The sequence below is a fragment of the Podarcis erhardii genome (assembly GCF_964252035.2).
Source record: "Podarcis erhardii genome assembly, chromosome: 1".
Taxonomy (NCBI): domain Eukaryota; kingdom Metazoa; phylum Chordata; class Lepidosauria; order Squamata; family Lacertidae; genus Podarcis; species Podarcis erhardii.
In genome coordinates, this window is record NC_138497.1 from 121,085,483 (window position 1) to 121,098,087 (window position 12,605).

The window sequence follows — 12,605 nt, forward strand, 5'->3', positions numbered from 1 at the left end:
CAAAAGCCGTCCGGGATAGCGGGAAGCGCTTCCCTGCTATCCCGGACCGCTTTTAAAATGCTGGCGGTGGGGAGCAAAGCCTTTCGGCCCCCGCTGGCCTTCCTGGACCTCTTCTGAAGGCCGGAGGGGGGGAAAGGCTTTGCTCCCCACCGCCAGCATTTAAAAGAGGTCCCCGGATATTTCCCTATGGGCTTTCTTCTTGCGAAGCAAGCCCATAGGGAAATTCGTCTTGCGAAGCGCCTCAAAAAACGGAAAACCCTTTCGTCTAGCGGGTTTTTCGTCTTGCGAGGCATTCGTCTTGCGGGGCACCACTGTATCTATATCTATATCTATATCTATATCTATATCTATCATCTATATCTATCATCTATATCTATCTATCATCTATCTATCTATCTATATCTATCTAATCTCTCTCTATCATTTATCTGTCTGTCTATCTATCAATCTATCTGCAACTATGAAGTGCAATGCTCATCTCTCTTTCAGGCCGAGGGAGCTGGCATTTGTCCACAGACAGCTTTCTGGGTCATGTGGCCAGCAGGACTAAACTGCTATTGGTGCAATGAAACACTGTGATGGAAACCAGAGCACAAAGAAATGCTGTTTACTTTCCTGTCACAGCGGTACCTAGTGCCGGATTTATGTATACGCTAAGTAGGCTGAAGCCTAGGGCCTCTAAATCTAGGGGACCTTGTCAGCTGACCCACTTCTCAGCAGGCAACCTCCCCTCTCCCAAAATTGCAAACCCAAGACTTCATCATGCAAGGGCAGGGCAACTTGGGCCTCTAAATCTAGGGGGCCTCGCCAGCCTGCCATCTCCCCAGTGCCGCAGTCTCCCCTCTCCCAAAACTGCAAACCCAAGACTTCATGCAAGGAAGGGCAGGGCAACTCAGGCCCAGCAACTATGAGACTCAGGGCTAGCCAGTGGGGCCCAATTTTAGTTTTTTTTTATTGTAGGGCCCCAGTTCACAACCAAAGTATGCAAATTCTTATAGATTGCCATAAAACTTAGAGAACAAGCCATGCTACCATAATGTTTAAGGTTTTAAATGACAATTTTTGGTTACATTTTAGTGATTAAGATTTAACTTTTATCTTTTTAACTGCTGTTATATCTGTATTGTCCATGTTAGACCAAATTGCACACTCAAATGTATTCCTATCGTGTTTTATGATTTCCTTGATACTGTATGTGATCTGGAACTGTCTGTGACCGAAATAATAAATTCATTCATTCATTCATTCATTCATTCATATTGCTATAAATAAAATCCATCTAGATTGCCCTGGTGCGGGAGGAGTAGCCTGTGGGGCCCAATTTAGCCAAATTGCTCCAATTGCCTTAAGGTCAGCCCTGATGAGACTGTGCAGGGGTTGGACTGACAAGCCCTGCACCTTCTAGGTCTCTTATGTCACTATTCAGAGTACAGACTCAAGGACTTGTTATGGAAATAAAGGGGGGCACTTATTGGAAATCAGTTTTGTCACCTCTCCCTGCCCCAAACTCTGAGACAATGAGCCCAGCCACTTTTTATTCACAGTCGCATAAGCACTACACTACAGCATGGCCATAAACCTGTACGTTCAACTGCAGAAATACACACCCAATATGTAGCTGTCAGGGAACTGCCATCGGAGAGAGAGGTGGTGGATAAGTTCCATGAGAATAGGAGAGAATCTGCAGCAGAAGGAACCAGCAGGGGGAGTGCAGGAGTCACAGCGGAGGGGAGGCTCTGGGATACTTCCAGTGACGACAGCGAAGAGGTAACAAGACCCCCGTTAGGAACTCCCACCCTGCGCCGGAAACTGTCACGCAGAGAGTCACGAAAGCGCATGTCTGTCAAACAGCTTTTATGTTGGCGTAGGTTCCGTAGACGCCCACTGTCAGATACTACCAGCGACTAACGGAGTCATGCTTTGGGGAGCTCCGTTAGTGCCTAGGTTGGGATGACCAGCCAAACCCCAGAGGGATCAAGCTTTACGCACAAGCAGCTCATTATCCCATCACAGCAATCTGACAGTCTCTGAAAGCAGCTTGTGCAAGCAGAGGGCATCATGAGCGAACCAGCTGGAACCGGAGGTGCAGGAGCTGGGGCTGGAGGAGGTCCAAGCCTGGAAGACAGGTACAGGGCGTTGGAGGTCCAGCTCGCGCTGCAAACGGCGAGGCTCAAGGAGAGGAGGGCTCAAGATGCGGATAAAGGGAAACCCACCCCACTTGCCAGAAAGGTGCCTGGATTGGTGCAGAAATTTGGGGGGGATCCCAGGAACTATCAAGCCTTTAGGACAGAGATGCAATATGCTCTTAACCTACTGTTTGATGACTTCCCTGATGAGAACTCTAGAGTGGCGTACGTGATCGGCCATCTAGAGGGAGGGGCGAGGGACTGGGTGCGGCCCCTGATGGCAGCCAATAATGAAATCTTAAAGGACACTATGAAGTTTTTTCGCGCCATGGACTTGATGTTTTCCAGTGAGATTGAGCAAGGGGTGGTGCGGAGGCAGTTAATGGCGTGTAAACAGGGGAGCCGATCTGTACGTGAGTACTGGACTGAGTTCAGCATGCTGATTCATAGACTGGGGTGGGACCTTGCGAGTGAACCTATTCAAATGCTGTTTGAAGAAGGGCTCTCTCCGGCAGTGAAAGATGAACTTTCCCGGGCGCCCAGGGCGGAGTCTATGGATCATCTGACTAAATCAGCGCTGTCCATAGGAGCGCGCCAGGAGGCAAGGGCTTTGGAAAAGCGGGAAGGAAAAGGGGAACGTTGGAAGGATTTCCGCATTCCAGAGATTCCGGAGCAGCCTTTCCCGCCAGCAGAGCCGATGGAAATTGGAACAGCGCGCGCGCGCGCAGTTTCAAACACCAGTGAAGGGCGGAAGAAGGAGGGGAAGGGCGCCAAGAGATGTTATCTCTGCCAACAGCCAGGTCACTTTGCCAGAGTCTGTCCGCAAAGGAAGGAATGGCAAGGAATGGCGGGAACTGTTGGGGGGAAGGAGGAAGGAGAAACAAGCAGCGAGCAAGTAAAAGCCAACGCCTGGCTGCCAGCATCAGGGCACCGCAGTCAGGCAGAGGAGAAGTGAATGTGCCCACGCCGGAACCTCCAAGACCAGCGCTTGTGATAGAGGTGTTGCTGGAACTGTCCAATGGACACCCACTAAAGATAAAAGCGCTATTGGATTCAGGCAGCTCCTGTAATTTCATGAGTAAGGAGTTTGCAGCTGAACACCAGATACAGACTATCCCATTAAGTAAGCCTTTGCAGGTTACCACGATTGATGGGAGGGAACTGTTGGGAGGAGAAGTGAGCCAGCAGACTGTTCCAATGGTAATGAGGGTGGCAAGACACACAGAACTGATAGCGTTTAACGTAGCCACTTTGGGAGGAGCTCCCATTATTTTGGGAATGAGCTGGCTAGCACTACACGATCCTCTAGTAGGCTGGCATCAGAGAGTGGTTTCCTTTGGATCAGCACATTGCCTAGAACACTGCAAAGAGGGAGAGGTTCAGGCAGGGGCCAGGGCCACTCTAGCAGGGGTGGAAGTGATGGGCAAGGGCAAGGTGCCACCACAATATGCTGACTTGATTGACGTCTTTAGCGAAAAGGAAGCAGATAGACTGCCCCCGCACAGACCCTTTGACTGTCAAATTAACTTACTCCCAGGGGCACAATTGCCAGTGGGCAAGCTGTATGCAATGTCAGACAGTGAAATGCAGGAGTTAAGGGAGTTCATTGACAAGAATCTCAAGCGAGGTTTCATCAGAGAGTCACGAGCGGTGGGGGGCAGCCCAGTGTTCTTTGTGGACAAAAAACACACGGGCAAACCGAGGCTTGTATGTGACTTCAGAAGCCTAAATGCAGTGTCAGAACCAGTGACTTTCCCTATGCCTAGAATTGATGACATTCTGACACAGGTGAGAAAAGGGAAAATTTTTACCAAGCTGGACCTTAGGGGGGCATATAACTTGATACGTGTGAGAAAGGGGGATGAGTGGAAGACCACTATGTTCACCCCCTTGGGGGCTTTTGAGTATTTAGTTATGCCTTTCGGATTACAAGCGGGCTCCGCCTGCTTTCAATCATTCATGAATCACGTCCTGGGGCCACTGCTCTACAAGAACTGCGTAGCGTTCTTAGATGACGTCCTGGTGTACTCAGCGAATGAGGAGCAGCATGTGCGAGATGTAAGAGAGGTACTGAGCAAGTTGCGAGAAAATCGGCTGTGGGTGAAACTGGAGAAGTGTCAGTTTCATACCAGGGAGGTGGAATTCCTGGGGTACCGGTTGTCTGACAAGGGGTTGGCCATGGATCCCAGCAAGGTTCAAGCGGTACTGGAATGGAAAACACCAAAGACCAAGAAGGACGTGCAAAGGTTCCTGGGCTTCGGAAACTTCTATAGGAAGTTCATCAAGAACTTTGCCCATTTGACAGCGCCTATCACGGATTGTCTTAGTAGCAAAAAGAAATTTGTTTGGACGGAAGAAGCGCAGCGGGCGTTCGAACGCTTAAAGCAGGCGTTTGCGTCGGAAGAGCAACTGTTGCATGTGGATCTACAACAACCAATGAGAGTGGAGACTGACGCGTCAGACCGAGCGGTGGGGGCCGTTCTTCTCCAGCCGGGAAAAGATACGTCTGAATGGAGACCGTGTGCATTCTTCTCGCGGAAGTTGAACAAATCCGAGAGGAACTACACAGTATACGACCGAGAACTGCTCGCCATTCATGAAGCCTTCCGGAAATGGCGGCACTTGCTGATTGGGGCGCAGCACAAGGTTCAAGTCCGAACTGACCACAAAAATCTGGAATATTGGAGAACAGCCCGAGTGCTGAACCAGAGACAAGTACGATGGGCCCAGGAGTTCTCCAAATTCCACTTTGAGATTCGTTACGTGCCCGGATCCGAGAACGTGAGGGCGGACGCTCTTTCCAGGAAACCTGAGTACTTAGAGGGGGAGGGAGCGCCCGAGGCAAGGCATGTAATCCCTGAAGACCGCTGGGTGTGTGGGGTGGCATTGGTGGGGCAGAGGGAACTGATAGAGGGTACTGAGAACGATGAATACGCCCAAGGGAAACTCAGAGAGCTCCGGAGGGCAGAGGAGAACACAGGGGGGTTTGAAGAAAAGAACGGGGCGTTGTATTACAAAGGGGCACTGTACATACCCGACGGGGAACTGAGGGGCAGAGTACTCAAGCAGTTGCATGACAGCCCCACCGCGGGACATTTTGGACAGCACAAAACCATGTGGTTGGTTACCAGGGAGTTTTGGTGGCCCAAGGTGAGGGAGGACGTACGGGAATATGTCAGGGGTTGCGTCAGGTGCCAGCGAGCAAAAGGAGAGAGGGTGGCGCCAGCGGGGCTATTACAACCCTTACCCACGCCCGAAAGGCCATGGGAGGCAGTATCCATAGATTTTATGACGGACCTGCCAAAATCCAAAGGCAAAACAGCTGTCATGGTGGTGGTAGATCTATTAACCAAGATGTGTCATTTTATAGCTTGTTCACATGCAGTCACAGCGGAGGAAACCGCCAAGTTGTTTGTAGAACATATTTTTAGGTTGCATGGCGCCCCCTTGAGGGTTTTGAGCGACAGAGGGAAACAATTTACTTCCAGGTTCTGGAGGAAACTGATGAGCTTATTACACGTAGAACTCAATTTCTCAACTGCTCGGCACCCAGAAACCAATGGGCAAGCGGAAAGGGCAAATGGGATTTTACAACAATACCTGAGGTGTTATGTAAAAGACAGAGAAAATGATTGGGTGGATAAGTTACCTCTAGCAGAATTTGCCTACAACAACGCGGAGAACGTGTCCACAGGGATGAGTCCCTTTCTGGCAAATTATGGGTGTCACCCCCGGGCATTCCCAGGAGAGGTGGAGCGTGCCGGCGGCGGAATATTTTTTTGAAGAGATGGAAGCGATCCACCGTCAGCTTCAACTTAACTTAGAGAAAGCCAAGGAAGAATATAAGAAGCAAGCAGACAAAAATAGGAGGGAAGGTGAAACCATAAGGGTGGGGGACCGGGTGTGGTTATCCACCCAAGGACTACCGTTCAAAGGAGGGTGTAAGAAATTGAGACCCAAAAGATTGGGACCCTTTGAGGTCATACAGCAGGTCAACCCAGTAGCATTCAAACTCAGGCTGCCCAGTCACATGAAGTTACACCCAGTATTTCACAGGTCATTACTGTCGCCGTACCGAGAGGGACGTGAGTGGGGGGAGCATGAGAGAGAGGCCACCCAAACGCCCGTGATAGAAGAGAGAGAGCGCGACATGAACGTGGCAGGAATCATTGATTCCAGGTGGAAGGGGAATCAGGTGGAATATCTGGTAGAATGGGAGGGGGAAGTAGAGTCGGAAAACACTTGGGTACCAGCAGAGGTAGTCAATGACGAGGTTTTAATAGAAACATTTCATCAGCGTTTCCCAAGAAAACCGCAACCCGTGGCACGATTTAGAAGGGAACACTTTGGTACCACCGATGAGGAAGGAGAGTTTGAAGGGTTCCCTGAGTCAGGGGTGGGTGAGGAAGCCGACTCAGACGAAGAAGAGGAAGACGGGGAGAGAGACGGTACGCCGTGGCTAGAAGTGTTTGAATCCTCGGACGACGAGGAGAGTTCCTTCAGGGGCTTTCCGTCCTCACCGCCAGTGGGAGAGGAGGCGGGAGGGGGTGAAGGGGGCCCTGGGGGGGAGGTGGATGTCAGGGAACTGCCATCGGAGAGAGAGGTGGTGGATAAGTTCCATGAGAATAGGAGAGAATCTGCAGCAGAAGGAACCAGCAGGGGGAGTGCAGGAGTCACAGCGGAGGGGAGGCTCTGGGATACTTCCAGTGACGACAGCGAAGAGGTAACAAGACCCCCGTTAGGAACTCCCACCCTGCGCCGGAAACTGTCACGCAGAGAGTCACGAAAGCGCATGTCTGTCAAACAGCTTTTATGTTGGCGTAGGTTCCGTAGACGCCCACTGTCAGATACTACCAGCGACTAACGGAGTCATGCTTTGGGGAGCTCCGTTAGTGCCTAGGTTGGGATGACCAGCCAAACCCCAGAGGGATCAAGCTTTACGCACAAGCAGCTCATTATCCCATCACAGTAGCAATGGAAATTTATGTTACTGCTTTATGAATGAACACTGTGTTTTATTAATGGACTCTGTATTTTGTGAATTACCTAAGAGCCACCAATAGGGAGCTCTAGAATCTGACAGCTAACCAATCAGGTACTACCAAACAGCGGCCCCTATTGCTGAAAGCAGGTAACCAGCAGAAAACGCTTCAGATCAGCCTTTGCACTGTTGACCGAACACCCCCTGCTGTGCAGATAATGGAGAAAGCTCATAAATTGTATCCCTTCTGGCATCCTGGCCAACTCTATTACGCTGGTGTAAACCCTGGTACACCAGGAGCCCAGAATAGCAGCAAATAAAATCTGCTCATACATCAGCGACTGATAAGACTTGTCAACCAGTTCTTCCAAAGTCTTCCTAAATTATAAAGCTCCAAAATACAGGCCAAAAGAGAGCAGGTCTGAAAAGAGCGAGCCATACAATGGGCACCACCAGTGAAAAGGCCCTGCTCCGTGTAGCTCCTGTGCTGTCATTTGATAGGGTGCCCACTTGCCCTCCTTCTGGACATGGAATGCTCTCTATTGGAGTCTCCAGGTCTAATATAAAGACTATAAGAAGGGAGAGCAGGGACCTTGAAGTTCCCAACAGCTATTAAGCAAGCAAGCAAGCAAGCAAGCAAGCACACAGGTCACCTTTGTCACAGGATGCCTATGTCCTGGACAGGCCTGCACCCAGTCTTGTTTTTGTACAATCTTGTTTGTTCTCAGTTACCAAAATTATATTATCAACATATACAAGCAGAAAAGTTGTTTTCTTCATTTTAAAGGAATCGTACAAAATGAAGTGGCACTAATATAGAAAAGTTCCAGGGTGGCAACAGAAAGCAAACTAAAAATGCTTTTGCAGTTCATCAGAACTATCCAGCAATATCAAGTTATAGGAAAACTGGTTCTATTAACAGTAACCCTTCCAGTTGCTTAATTGATTTGGCAACTTCCATGCACATGGCATCTGATGCTAATTCCTCCCCCTCCCAAGAGTTAAATGATAACTAATCAGAGGCAGCTACAGTTGTAAATGGCAACAAAATATCTGTGAAAGCAAGGGGAGAAGCTTTGCTCAAGTATGTTGCAGGTAGAAATACTGTTTGTAATGAAGTGAGAGCAGTAGTTTACTCGCTCAAATTAACAAATAAGAAAGTATTGAGAATTTAAATTCTAGATTAAAATTGATTACTTAATTGATAAGGGGATTGTAACAAAAACACTGGAGCCCAATTTGAATATTATAGTGCCTGGTATCTGGTGGGCAATCTCCTCCTTTATTTCCACACTGTGGCTGCAGACCAAATCACTCGTCAGGAGAGCTATGAGATTTAGGTGAGGGTCATATGCCTTGTCAATCCCAGCAGGTATATAACAGGGAGACCTGGCCTGCCCCTCGAGGTACAAAAATAATGAATGATAATTATAGGGGCAATTCATGCATTCATCCAGCTTAGCTGGTGCAGTGCAATCTCCTTTCTCCCATATATACCGTATCGGCCTGAATATAAGCTGCATTTTATTTTCCAAATTCCAACCGTGAAAAGTTAAAATGTGGCTTAAACTCGCGACCTTATAAAAAATGGCTTTTTCGGGACTTCTCGTGAGGCAAGATGGCGGGCGCCATGGCAGCATGTAGCTCCTAGGACCACCAGCACCAGCATAAGACACAATTTTAAGTGAGCGGCTTATATTTGGGTATTGTCTCCCCCCTGCCCCCGAATTTTAAAGGTGCGGCTTATTTGCGGGTGCAGCTTATATTCAGTCCAATATGGTATAAGACATTGTGTGAGTCCGGAACACCATGTATAGGTTCAGATGTGATTTGCACAAGCCCTATTCAGACTTTTTACTTCTTTTTCATTATAGATATATATCACTTCATAACAATATTTGTTCCAAGTTACATCAATATGTAATGACGTTACAATTACATTTCCCCCAACAATTGATACGTCTCAGCATTATTATTTTTTTTTTGGTATTTTATTACACCAATACATAATGAAAAACACTCAATTTTCAATAAAAAGTGTATTAGGTTGTCTACCTTCCCTTGATCTAATTATGTGCGTTCACTTTACTTCCCAGACCTGTAGGATCTAATTTTCTAATGTCAGAGTCCTTGCATTTTTTTAAAGTTTGCCAAATCATTATGTGAGCGGCTGTTAAAAGATGTGTCACCATTTCCTTGCCCTCCAATGAAACTAAATCTTTTACATAACCCGGCTAATGGAACTGCTGGTAATTCCTATCCTGATGTGATTCCCATTTCTCTTTTTATGAGCGTCCAAATGTTCTTATTTTGGGGGCAAAGCCCAAATATATGATGCCTACCAGCATTTATTGCCTTACATCAACCTGCAAATACAGTTTAGACTTTGGGGGTATCAAATATCAAACGAAAATAAATCTACAGAGTAGGCATTTTCCCCGAGCTAACACATTTTCAAATCTGCCAGTTGACTTAAATAATCTCCCTCCCTCATAAATTGTCACAGTTATTTCCAGAAAATATATTTCAATTTCTGCATGATCCTTCTTCCCAAGGATTTAATTATACAGTGGTGCCTTGGTTTAAGGGACGCGGGTGGCGCAGTGGGTTAAACCACAGAGCCTAGGGCTTGCTGATCAGAAGGTTGGCGGTTCGAATCCCCACGACAGGGTGAACTGCCGTTGCTTGGTCCCTGCTCCTGCCAACCTAGCAGTTCGAAATCATGTTAAAGTACAAGTAGATAAATAGGGAAGGTAAACGCCGTTTCCGTGCACTGCTTTGGTTCGCCAGAAGTGGCTTAGTCATGCTGGCCACATGACCCGGAAGCTGTAAAGTGAGCTGTAAAGTGACCCTTGGCCAGTAAAGTGAGATGAGCAGAACAACCCCAGAGTCATCCGTGACTGGACCTAACAGTCAGGGGTCCCTTTACCTTTACCTTGGTTTAAGAACTGCTTAGTTTATGAAGAACTTGGATTAAGAAAGCTGTAAGCTTGGAAGTAGGTGTTTTTGTTTATGAACATTGCCTTGGAAGAAGAACATGTTCCACTTCCTGTTGAGTGTAAATTGAGTCCGCCGCTGCTATGGGTAAGCACACCTTGGTTTAAGAATGCTTTGGTTTAAGAACGGATTAAGTTTGTAAACCAAGGTACCACTGTACATGGAATCACTTGTTTGTTGTTGTTTTTCCTTTGTACACCTATCCAAACTGAGACACATCCATTCCAATTTGGTGAAATTAAATTTATAGTGTGAAACCTTACTGAAGGTAACGCAAATGGTTTCTGCTTCTGTGTTAGATCAGGAAAGCAAAGGGGTGGGTGGGGGACATCAATGAATTGGAGAGATAATTCCTAAAGTGAGGAGCCTTTTCTACTTGCCCATAAATTTTAGAATCCTGACTTTCCAGAGTTCTGGATTGCTCCAATTCTTGAAGAGCAGCAGAGCAGAAGGCAGGGAGGGTGCTAACATCCCTTACACTCCTGTGTTGATTTAACACATAAATTGAATGCCAGAATAGGAGTACAGTCTCTCATTTAATGAGGCAGAAACTTTGTGCAAATTGGTCCTCTATCCTTCGTGAACACGGAACATTTATGCAAAGCCCCAAGTAGATAAAATCCTTTGTGTGTTTGTTGCTGGGAGAAGAGTTGGGTTCTGCATTTTTCTGTTGATTCTGCCAGCAAAAAAGTGATCAATACTTTCTTATGCATCTTCAATGAAGCTGATTCAAAGGTTTATATGTGTTACAACTGGTATGACTTCCCTTTCAAAGTTACTTTTGAGGTATGGGGGTGTGTGTGGAATCCATGATGCACAAGAAACAAGGATTTGTACATTTCCCGTCTTTTCATCTTCTTCAGTTTGATTCTTCATTAACGGGGTTGTTTCCACCTTGCTTGTACCCTTTCTGCTTTTATGAAAGCAATAAACTTTACTCTAGACACTGAGGCCCATTTAATTAGCAATAACACTCCATCAAAGTGTCTTCAGGCTGTATCAAAGGGATATGCCTCATACCACCATCAGGGGGGTTGGATACCAAGCAAATTTCTTCAAGCTTGTGCCTTTGATTTCCAGGGATCCAACTGCTCTAAGGCATTGTGAATAACAACACAAAATAGGAATGATGTCTCACAAGAGGCGTGAAGAGCAAACATTCTGAATATTGCACAAATTCACCCTGGGTAACCATTCCATTTCCCTCCTCAGCTATTCCAGTTGCTATTGTTCTTTTCTTTGTGGGTCCCCTTTCATCTTGTCTTGACAAGAGGGAAAGCTTTCCACTGGAAGAAGTATATCATTATTTCAACGGCATAGTAATTACGGAGAGAAATTATACGACTTCTGGCCGTTTATCAGTGTCCCTGTTCTGCTTTAAAATGGTTAGGAGATAGCCTCTTGGTCCCAACGAGTATTTGTAACCTACGGAAGCAGTTTATGATCACTCCCAACATGACCCACAAAACTAATAATTTATTTATACCTCACCCATCTGGCTGGGTTTCCCCAGCTACTCTGGGAGGCTCCCAACAAAATATTTAAAAACATGATAAAAGATGAAACATTAAAAGCTTCCCTAAACAGGACTGCCTTCAGATGTCTTCTAAAAGTCAGATAGTTGCTAATTTCCTTGACATCTGACGGGAGGGCATTCCACAGGGCGGGTGCCACTACTGACAAGGCCCTCTATTTGGTTCCCTGTAACCTCACTTCTCATAGGGAGGGAACTGCCAGAAGGCCCTCGGAGCTGGATCTCAGTGTCCAGGATGAATAATGGGGGTGGAGACACTCCTTCAGGTATACTGGGCTGAGTCTGGCCATGCTAGGTTTTAAATCACTGTGCTCCTTCAGATATACTGGACTGAGGCCATTTAGCGCTTTACAGGTCAGCACCAACACTTTGAATTGTGCTTGGAAACGTGCTGGGAGCCAATGTAGGTCTTTCAGGACCAGTGTTATATGGTCTCGGTGGCCACTCCCAGTCACCAGTCTAGCTGCCGCATTCTGGATTAGCTGAAGTTTCCGGGTCACCTTCAAAAGTAGCCCCACGTAGAACACATTGCAGTAGTCCAAGCAGGAGATAACCAGAGCTTGTATTACTCTGGCAAGACAGTCTGCGGGCAGGTAGGGTCTCGGCTTGCGTGCCAGATAGAGCTGGTAGACAGCTGCCGTGGACACAGAATTGACCTGCACTTCAAAATGACTCCCAGGTTGCTCACCTGGTCCTTCAGGGGCACAGTTGCCCCATTCAGGACCAGGGAGTCCTCCACACCCGGCCACCTCTTGTCCCCCCAAAACAGTACTTCTGTCTTATCAGGATTCAACCATAATCTGTTAGCCGCCATCCATCCTCCAACCACCTCCAGACACTCACCCAGGACCTTCACCGCCTCACTGGTTACAATTGGAAAGAGAGGTAGAGCTGGGTATCATCTGCATATTGATGAACACCCAGCCCAAACCCTCTGATGATCTTTCCCAGTGGCTTAACGTAGATG